Source organism: Choristoneura fumiferana, chromosome 12 (genome assembly GCF_025370935.1).
Source record: "Choristoneura fumiferana chromosome 12, NRCan_CFum_1, whole genome shotgun sequence".
NCBI classification, from domain to species: Eukaryota; Metazoa; Arthropoda; class Insecta; order Lepidoptera; family Tortricidae; genus Choristoneura; species Choristoneura fumiferana.
The window spans coordinates 12453292-12461863 of NC_133483.1; the positions used below are offsets into that span (position 1 = coordinate 12453292).

The following is an 8572-nucleotide window of genomic DNA, read 5'->3' on the forward strand; positions in this document are numbered from 1 at the left end:
GTAAATAAATTCTGACCAAAATGTAGTCAGTGATAGCCTAAGGCTAAACCGAGGAGAGCTCGCTCTAGGTGCCAGGCGGCAAAATGCACTAAAAGCAAAATCTTGTGGTGGTTTTCGATGTACTGTGTACATGTACATAATAATATTTTTATATGCTTACTAGTGTTTACCTAACCGCGGCTTCGCACGCGTTAACTATTAAAACCAGAAGATCACAAAACTAAAATAAGAAAACTACTGAAACAAAGAAAAATTAATTTATTCGAATTAAAATTTGCATAAAAATCCTTTGAATACCTCACCTGATTGTTTTCCTTCACAAAGACCCACCTCGTACATATGTTACGCCCGCGTCTTTAGCCTGGATGAATAGACCTAACCATTTGCGGGATCAAAATATAAACATAAATTATATCTCACATAGTATTCACATAAAAGAAATCCTGGTATACATGAAGCGTATAAAAAAACATTGATTGATTACTGTACGAAAACTCGCCCGTGAGCGTAGGTTGGGACGAACGCTAAGGCGAAGGAAATAAGTGATGTTTCTTTAAGGCTTTATACTAAGCCGGAGCGCTTTTTTTGGCATACTTCTTGCATCTATCTACTTTCATGCTGAGGTGCTTCCCGATACTGATGCGTAAACGTATCTATATTTATCACCTTAAATGTATACCTACACATTGTTAAATCAGCAACTAGGTTTAGCGGTACGGAAGAGTGAGCAAGAAAACTTCTTGTTATAATTAGCCTCAGTAAATGGAAATTAAGTGTGTTAAAAGTTATCTGTGTTAAGTGAATATACAAAGGGCACTATTCTACTTTATAGCATTATTGTTTCTGCGTTTAGGTACCGACTTTAATTTGCCAAACGCAAAAATGGCCGAAATCAAACAAATATAAAACAACCAAGGACCACTTTTTACCTGTCATCTTATTACTTATATATAAATTATTAATAATGACAAGCTATACTGAGCAAAGTGATAATTATTATCTAAACTTCATTATTTATCACACTGTCCGGGCATTATGAATATTGCTACATGATCGTTGGGCAATTTGATTACAACTGATTCTTGGCTTGCTGAAATCTGAATCAGTCAATCAGAAAGTTAGATGCGACGACGAGCGCAGCGAGGAGCAGCGTGTTAAGTTTAACTGTGGCCAAAACCAGAATAAAATTCTTTAAGATAACTTTGCAGATTTTGATAGATGTTTAAAAATTCAATAAATTTTACGTAGAAATAGAAAAAGAATAGAAATGAGACATGTTTTTATTACTTTGCCCAATAGGGGATAGACATTATGTATAATGCCCGGGCAATGTAATTAATTGATTTTTTTATCACATGGCTCTATCATATTGGTCAAATGACCGATTTATCACTTGGTCCACAACACATATATTAAACGAGCAATTCTGGGCTGGGCTGAGATGAGCTTTTGGGAGCCGACAATCGATCCTAACTCAGGTCAGACGTGACTTAGTGTTTCTTATTTCCCTTTTTATTTATTTATTATTCCAATTTTATACTTTTAGAGCTTATTTCAACACGTATCTTCTCCAAAAAACATGTAAAAAAAGGACTTCGGATTAAAGCTCAGTCGCCCAGATATGTTGGTATTATAAAAGAAATTGACCTTAAGTATTTCATTAATTTAATAGTCAAGACAGTGTCTATAAATGTTATGTTTTTGCCAAATGAATGAATACTGAATACACCACTTTTTGTCTAATATTCATACAGTCAACTTTTTTCAGCAATGGTGTCAGCCGTGGCATATAGGCAATATTATAAAAAGTATCTTTTTTTTGACAGAATTTGTTAGGATGGGTTATTGGTTACACGTTGGTTACAATACAATACAATACAATACAAAGACTCTTTATTATATACCAGACATAGTAAGCGGTACAGAAAACAGATACACAGAGAAAAAATGACAAGGTTACTATGACTTCCATGTTTTATTCATGTTCGTATCATAGCAAATCTTTAGGTACTTTGAGTACTAGATATCAATAAATTTGAAACGCTACAATTCATTAATAGTTTGTAATTTTAGTGAAAATAGTAATGTCAAGGGATCAAACTGAAATGACATCACACAAGTTTTGCCATTGAAACATCCCCTTTCGGCTTTGTCTCACCCAATTGTCACTATGTAGTCATTTTGGTGAACCAGGGAAGGTACCTATCTAATCCAGCTAACTCACTAACTTAATAACCCGGGGTTATCTTGATCTATTTTTACCCGACTGCCCGGAGGAGGGTTATGTTTTTCGAGCGTATGTATGTATCTAAGTATGTATGTATGTATGTATGTATGTGGGTATGTATGTCCATTTCTTTGGTCCTCGCTGCAGCCTAAACGGCTGGACGGATTGTAACATATGAGGTATCATTGGATTCGTCATAACTGTCGGAGTGACATAGGGTATATAATATTTCAATATGGCGTCTGCGAAAAAAAAAATGGCGAAGGAATAAATATGGGAATCAAATGAAAGCTAATAGTTAGCCCATTCTAAATATATATGGGTTATAATACTTTTAATCTACTATTTTCACAGAAATATGAAAAAAGTATAAAATAAAAAAAAACATTAAATTTAAAAAATCAAAAAACCCGACTGCCTTAAAAACTAAAAGGAAGAAAATAAGTCTAGTGGTCTAGAACTCTGTCAAGAAGCTCATTTAAGGTTCAACTTTCGGGACCCATTCAAATCGTAACCAGCTCAAAAAATCTTGGTAATGGGTCCCGACTGTTGAACCTTAAATGAGCTTCTTGACAGAGTTCTCTAGACTTATTTTCTTCCTTTTAGTTTTTAAGGCAGTCGGGTTTTTTGTTTTTTTAAATTTAATGTTTTTTATTATTTTATTGCAGAAGTATCATCACATCACGTTAACAATCATTATCAAGCTAAATGGTAAAATAATAAGAAAAATTCTTAAATCAAGAGTCTCAGAGACGGTACTATTTTATAAGTATAGAAGGATTTAATACATATACCTAAGCAATCAGCTAAGAATATTAAACTAAGCAGACCATTCCATTGCACCTATCACATCTCTCATCGGTACCTACGTTTTCATAGGCTCACTAATGCACTGAACAGAAGCATCTTATTTCCATTAAAATCGTCTCTCTTTTACTTAACATTTGGCGTAGTTAGTATTATTTAATAATATTCACTAACTAGGGATTTCCAAACTGGGTTTTGCGAAACCTAGGGGTTCTGTAGAATAGTCATCAGGGTTACGCCAAAATTATTTATTATAATACCTGTTAAATAAAACCACGGTCAAAAATATTATTTTGAAATAGCGCAAAATATGTGATGATAAGAACTCATTACTTTTATGTAATTGTGTTTCCATTAAAAAAACTTGTTCTTACATAAATTTCAGTGTTGATATGCAATGATTTGATATGGGGTACCAGAAAATAAAAGGTATGTATTTGGTTGGTGTTCCCTTATCTTTCAAGTTAAGGAACCCCTGCACTAGACAGTACGAGTACACACACCGTTTTAAACTAAGTAAAGTATGTAAGTAAGTAATTTATTTTTTAAAGTAAAAAAATAAGGCAAAGGTTGAATCATGATTTTTTTTAAAAATAAAAAATCGCATTTTATTATACGAAGTTTATTAGTTTATTAATCTTCTATTAGATACCTAATTGCTTGCCTAGCACGATTAAGTAGAAACCTTCCCATTCCCTTGTAATTTGTAACCATTTCGCAGCACGTCATAAAGTTTAGTATCACCCCATCCAAGCCTTATCTTGAATATGTTGTAGATATACGCTAAATACCGCCTAGCCTAAATGCCTTTCATGAATTATGGTCTAATTCTTGAGATAAATATGAGCAATAGCATTCAAATACTTTAGTACATTGTGTCTTAAGGGCGGTAAATAAGGAATTACGAACGAGAGTCTATTAGAAAGCCGAAGTCGAACTGAGCGGGTTTAATGAGTCGATGTTCTACTAAATCCAGTACCTACCGCCCGTGCGAAATAAAATGTTTTTCATCACATTTACATAAGTACCTTAATTAATAAATAAAACTAGCTAAGTAAATAAAGTAGTTATATATTAGAAAGACAAAAAATATATTTTTTACTGCCAATACGGGTTATTTAAGGTTTCGTAACCAAATACATGCAAGTAGCGAGTTGTCGTTCATTGTGGCGGCCTAAGGGGCGGCCTTTGTTCAGCAATGGCCGTCTTCCGGCTGATGATGATGATGAACCAAAATTGCAAAAAAATAAACTTTATAGTTTCGCCATGTCTGTCTGTCCTTCCGTCCGTGGCTTAGCTTAGAGACTATTAATAGTGCTAGAAAATTTTAATTTTGCGTGGATACTTATATGTAACCATTATGTCGATGTCGGTGGCCAATCGTAAAATCCGCCAGATCACGAAACTCCTAGGCGTATCGTGAAAAGGCGCCACTTCATGATTTAGCTAAAAGTTGGCTAGGCATAATATCACGAGATGCCTAAGAATTTCGTGATCTGACGGATCTTACGATGGGCCACCTACATCGACAAAGTGGTAAAGGAAAATCTAGAATTATTAATTTTTAAGACTTAGCATGAAACTGATAGCTATTCCATGTTATACTCAATTTAAAAAAAATCATAAAATAAAATAAATCCATTCTTCTCAAAACGCAGTCTAATAAACAACAACCATGATTTACTCATCGCATTTACTTGGAGCCTATACGCAATGGTCCGTAGCAAGATTCTCTACTTAACTTCCTACGTAACACAAGAATACAATTAGGTAGCTACAAAATAACGTCAAACGTTTTCCTTTTTCCATGCGTCGAAGCAGTGTAACATTTTGCAATACCTTCATGAGGAAATGTTTTTGTACCTCAAAGATAACTTTATCCTGACGTAGATAATAAACTTGGGACAAGACGAGGTGTAAATTTCCCCTAAACAGCAAGCGCGAGAGCATCCACATCACTAGCTAGGTGTTTCCTTTTCACGTAATGCAGGTTCTCGTTTTCCAACCTACAGAACGTCACCCGGAACACACTATGAAGGCGCCAATACTCGTATTGTATGCCTCCTACACTGTTTTTGTTTTCATCTGCTGTGTTAAGATTTACTGCTAAACAAAAATCGATCATTGGAAGGCTTTGGAGGAAGTTTTGTTAAGCGAGCGCAAACCACTAACGAAGCGTCTCCGTTTCAGCTACCGGCTGTATTAATCTATAGGTACGTCGATTTCTCAACCGATTCTCGTGAAAATTATCTCGATTATTATATGGATATTATATGGATGCCATGCCATGCCATGCCATGGTGGAGTCATGAGAGTAGTTCTTTCTATGTCAGTGTCAGGAACTAATTATTTTTAGTTCCAAGTATATGTAGATACGTCACAGGCCTAGATACTCTCCCGCACGAAGATATAGTATAAGTAGACAGAAATTTTGCATAAACGATGGAATTTAGAGGCAATTTTTTGAGATTATAAAAAAGAGGGGTGTTATAACTAAGTTTGATCGCTATGTGTCTGTCTGTCTGTTTGTCTGTCTGTCTGTCTGTGGCACCGTAGCTCTTAAACGGGTGGACCGATTTGAATGCGATTTTTTTTACTTGAAAACAGGTTTTCTAGCGTTGGTTCTTAGACATATTTTATCAAAATCGGTTCAGTCGTTTTTGAGGTATTGAACTTTGAAGTGACAAACTTTTCCAACTTTTTGTTGGTTAGGTTAGTTTAGTCGATATACTTCTTGTGAGAAAGGTTTAATAAGCTTAAAGAAAAACCAATAAAACAGTCCATGATTTACCTATTTTTGAATTACCTACCCACTTAGCCTATTTTGAACCATTGAATAATCAAGAACGCTGGTTAAACAACAACATATATTTTACTCGGTGAAAAAATAAGTTTTTAAAGTATAAAGAATTGGTTGATTTCAGGTAAACTAGCCACAGCCTTAATGCTCAAGAAATTATGAGCGATGAATCCGTCAATGCGCATTGAGTGCGTAGAAATGCTGATAAATTATCAGCAGAAGTGGTTACAAAAATAAACCCAAGCTGAATAAAGCCTATCCTAATACTCAAGCCATACTTCAGAACAAAGCAATTAATTAATTCCTCATGGGGTGGAAGAGAAACTTCAACTATTATTTGGAAACGTAGTTACATCAGATGTATCAACAAATTAAATTACAGCGTTTGCTCAGGAAGGAACAAAGGCTTTCAACCATTTAGAGAATCTCTGGTTATTTAAGCAATAAGTGGGGTGGTTAATGATAAGAAAATAGTTTTTACGAATAATTGCTTAAATATAATAGCAGTTCTTACAATAGTCTCCTCTCGATTGGGATGCAAATTGAAGGTTCTACCCACCCACACCTACACATAGTCGACTAGAAGCGCTTTAAAGTGAAACACCTTTTAGTTTAGCAGGAACAAGGAATTATAAATGCAATTGAGCTCAAAAACTTTTCCAATCTCAAGATGAAAGCACAAAGAACAATAATTACAACTAAGTCTAATGTACCGTCTGCCACAGAAAGAGATAGATCGTTCGATAGATTATTAATGTTATTATTATTATGTTGAATTCTTCGTCGCGTATAATTCAATTCAAAGTAATAATAATGCAAATGAAGGCTCTAAAACTAATTGATACATCTCTAAGAACAAAGAAACGATTATTCCAAGTGCTGGACATTGATTGACAGGTAGGTAGGTACCTACCTAATGCTACACATTTAAGAAATGAATGGGACTTGCACACATTAAAATTCAATATTTTGAAATGACAAGCGGTCTCATTAAATTTAAAAAGCCGGCCAAGAGCGTGTTGTACACGCCCAGGATAGGGTTCCGTAGCCATTACGAAAAAATCAAATAACATTTTTCTTAAGACTTCGTATTGTGTACTGAATCTTCCACGTTTAGGTATATTTTATACCTTAGGTTGCTATTTACTCTTAAACTACTAATAATTCTCAAGCAATCTTAGCCGCTATAATTTTTCGTGTAAATTTGATATATTTACTAAAATTCAGAATTTTATCAAATTTGACTTTAGATTTTAGAGGAGGGGGACGCTCGACTTCAATGAAAATTTGCACTTTAAAGTTGAATATTTCGCAAACAGATCACTGAATAGAAAAATTGTTTTAGCAACCCCCCGATGGTTTTAAAAGACCTATCCAAAGATCCCACAATATAGGGTTAGACGAGAAAAAAAAACACCCCGACTTTACGTCTATGGGAGGTACCTACACTAAATAATAGTTGACTACGGAACCCTAAAAACGACATGGCAATTGTTTCTTAAAGGTCATGCATTCAATTACATTGTTTACGTGTCACAAAATTACTACACCTCTATCTCCTCCTCGTAGGTATAACGTAAGTAGGTACAGTCACCAGCATTAATATCTGCCACAGCGGAGCGTGCAAAAATATCTGACACGTCCTTCCGGCCCTAGAAATAGAGTCGTATCAGATATTTATGCACGCTTGTTGTGTCAGATATTGGTGCTGGTGACTGTACGTAATTTTTGAATTAATCCTAATGTTCAAAATTAAATGATTCATCAACCAACGTCATTAAGTAACACCGTAATAGTAAATCTCATCATGAAAATCGCCTAAAAAAATGTCTACCTAGTTAGGAATCAGTTGGTATATTTAAAAAGTTCTTAAAACGTTCCACATGTACGTACCTAATCCATACCTATTTGTTCCATCGCAGGGCCACGTGTGTCCTAAACTGGCGAAACTAAGAATGAAAAGTGACCTTGCGACTCGGCCTCTAGCCCCAGCGAACCATGAGAGCAATTCAAGACGTCACTGCAATCATTTCACCGATAATTTGTCATACCTCACATACTTCCGCCTCGTGTAACCAAGGTAACCATAATTTGGGCACTATTGCCATTTATGCAATTCTTTAGATGAATATCATTACACCGAAACAACCGTGCAAAGTCAGGCACTTAAGCGATATCGTTATTGTCATTTCCTGATATTTAAGCTGAAGGTCATGAGGCCTTTATTCCCTTATTATCATAAAATATTCCACTCAAGTAAGTCCAAAAAATAATTTTGAGTGTTAGTAAAGCAAACTTCAAACGAATGTTCCTGGGAGCTCCGGGATATGCAAATCGTAGGATAAACGTAACAATTTGATTCATTAATTTTCATCTATAGCTACAGTCAACGGCCAACTAGTCGCATTAACACTTTTGCCAATCTTTAATGGCATTGCGTACAGTCACCTGCATTAATATCTGCCACGGCGAAGCGTGTAAAAATATCTGACACATCCTCCTGGCCCTATAAATATCAGATAGATATCTGATATTTATGCACGCTTTTTTGTGTCAGATATTGGTGGTGGCGGCTGTATACGTCTCTGTAAAGCGACAAGGTGCCTCTATCTATTGACGCTAACTGTACAACGTACCGCAAAAACAAATACCGCCCGCCCGACCTGCTCGCATTCCCTGAAGCAATACTAATTAGCGTTTCCTGAAAAAAACAATTGATCCATATTTAATCTGTCTCA

At 35.3% G+C, this 8572-nt stretch overlaps 1 long non-coding RNA gene across 1 annotated transcript in view; it reads left to right on the forward strand.

Annotated features, from left to right (window-relative positions):
- The first annotated feature begins 7422 nt into the window (after positions 1–7422).
- The window catches only part of LOC141433368 (uncharacterized), a 62678-nt gene continuing 61528 nt past the window's right edge, over positions 7423–8572 (forward strand). The window contains exon 1 of the long non-coding RNA XR_012451923.1: positions 7423–7551. This is a non-coding gene — a long non-coding RNA (uncharacterized lncRNA). The remainder of the gene's footprint in view (positions 7552–8572) is intronic.